Below are 2500 nucleotides of genomic sequence, written 5' to 3' on the forward strand. Positions count from 1 at the left end.
GATGGCTTCCTGAATGAGCTGCTGGGAGGCAGAGCAGAGAGAGAGAGACGAGTAGAGAGGTAGATAGAGAGAGAGAGAGAGAGAGAGAGAGAGAGAGCGAGGGGGGGGGACCCTTCTGATGGGGATTCGGCCGGCGGACGCAGGAAGACGAAGCGAGGCAGCTCGGAGGCTCACAGGGTAAATATTCATCACTGCAGACTATTTTAGGACTGATGGGTGGTGGGGGGGTTGGGGGGCAGTAGGGGTGGGGGGGGGGGGGGTGTTTGGAGAGGTGAGGCGGCGGGGGGGAGGAGGAGGGGGGCAGTGCAGCTCGAGACAAAACACGTAATTTAACAAGGAGGCAGAGTGTGTGTGTGTGTGTGTGTGTGTGTGTACAAGATGCTTTTGTTTTAAATGACGGTGTGTGTGTGTGTGGGGGGGGTTGGTGGTGAGGAGGGGGGGCTCTTGAAGAGGGGGGTAATGGGGGGGGGGCTCTGACGGCGGCCGTCGCTCGCTGGAGCAGCGGTGGAGGCTGCAGCCGGTCGCCGTGCCCACGTTACATAATTCTGTAAATTGAAATAGAATCTTTTTTTCCTTTGGTTTCCCTCCCCCTCCCCCCTTCCCCTCCCCCTCTCCCCCCTCCACCGCCCCCCCTCCCCCTCCCCTGCGCCGCGGCTCTCCTGACCTGTGGTGTCTGTGGAGGGCGAGCGAGCCGCCGGCCGGCTGCTGTGTTTGTGCCGAGCTGCTGGCTGATGATGGCCGACACACCGATAACAGGGTGGGGGGGTGGGGGGGGGGGATCACCTGACATCCCAGCCGTCCCGCACTGACACCCAACACTGTGTGTGTGTGTGTGTGTGTGTGTGTGTGTGTATCCAGGGCTCTTGTCGCATTATTCTATTGATTGTTATTCATTCTCTCTCTCTCTCCTCCTCCTCCTCCTCCCACCTCCATCTCTCCCTCCATCTCCTTGCCCGCCCGCCCACCCACCTTCCCTCCTCCACACACCCCCACCCCACCCCCCACCCACCGTTGCATGGCTGTGAAGGTGGAGTGTTTGGAAGACGGTGGTCGAGGCTGTGCGGCAGACCCTGAACTGGCAGCTGAGGTAAGAGCCGGCAACCCCTCTCTCTCTCTCTCTCTTTCTCTCTCTCTCTCTCTCTCTCTCTCTCTCTCCCTCTCTCTCTCTCTCTCTCTCTCTCCTGTTTCACGGTGGCTCGCACGCCCGCCCCTCGGTGTCTCGGCGACGGCGCGTGCGCTCATTATCGCCGCTGTAAATGCAACCTTTGCCACGCTCATCACTGGAGATAAGCGTGCGTGTGTGTGTGTGTGTGTGTGTGTGTGTGTGTGTGTGTGTGTGTGTGTGTGTGTGTATGCGTGCAACTTGGCATAACTGTGAGGCCGGGGCTACAGGTGTCCCTGCTGGTGAGGCGCCGCCGCTGCACCGTCTTTCCTCGTGGAAGCGGCTTTAAATGGTCCCACGCTGCCTGCTGATTGGCTGCCGGAGCCCAGCATGTGTAGATACAGGAGGGCAGGCGGAGGAGGGAGGGAGGGGAGGGAGGGAGGAGGACGGGCGTCACTCCCTCCCTCCTCCTCCCCCCTCGGCGGTGGAGTCATGTGAGGTAAAGGGAGTAAAAGTTAGTGGGTCAGACGGCCGGCGACGGAGTGCTCGCCGCTGCCACCTGCTGATCGGCTCCGCACTGCGACCGAGGCTTGACAGTTTGGCACCGGCGGCGGCAGCGGCGGCCGCCGCCGCGCTGGTGGCGGCAGACAGGGCGGGCGAGCGAGGGAGTGAGCGAGCGAGCGAGATGTAGGTTAGTGGTTTTGAATGGAGTCATGAATGGAATTTAAAGGTGCGAGTGTAGCTGCTCTCTAAGCCGCCTGTAATCCCCCACCGTGTGTGGAGGTGGCGGTGGTGGCCCGTCTCGCTCTCTCTCCCTCGCTCTCTCTCTCGCCCTCGCTCTCTCTCTCCCTCACAAGCTGGACCCGACCCTCTGATTCGCTCGGTCGCCGGGGTTCCGCGAGCAGCGGCGTCCTTGGCGTTCTTCATCAGCTCTGTGTTGTTGCGTCTGCTTCCTGTTTGTCGTCACGGCAACTTTGCGTGTGTGGTTGTGTGTGTCTTTGGTGGAGTGTTTGCCTCTCACGAGGATCCGTCTCCTCCTCCTCCTCCTCCGTCAAACACTCTCCAAGTCAAACATCCCGCCCAGCTGACGGCGCTCATTTTTCCGACGGGTCAAACGAGTGGACGTGCGGTAATAACGCAGTAATAACACAGTAACACAGCAGGCCTGCCAGTGTTGCACTTTGAGAAGTCAAACACACTCTCGACTTGAGCGCCGCCACAAGTCGCAGACAGTCTGACAGACTTTTTTTCTTCTTCCTCTCCCTCGAAAACAGGATTTCCTCTCTCGAACTAGCGAGACGAGGTTTCTCACGGCGCGCCGGGGGGCAGGAAAAAGTCAGACGACGAAAAAACTCTGTGAGTTTCTAGCGAGTGGCAGGCGGCGGGCGGGAACGACTT

This window comes from Nelusetta ayraudi, unplaced genomic scaffold (assembly GCF_046127955.1).
Source record: "Nelusetta ayraudi isolate G7.1 ecotype Tasmania unplaced genomic scaffold, CSIRO-AGI_Nayr_v1 ptg000018l, whole genome shotgun sequence".
NCBI lineage: Eukaryota > Metazoa > Chordata > Actinopteri > Tetraodontiformes > Monacanthidae > Nelusetta > Nelusetta ayraudi.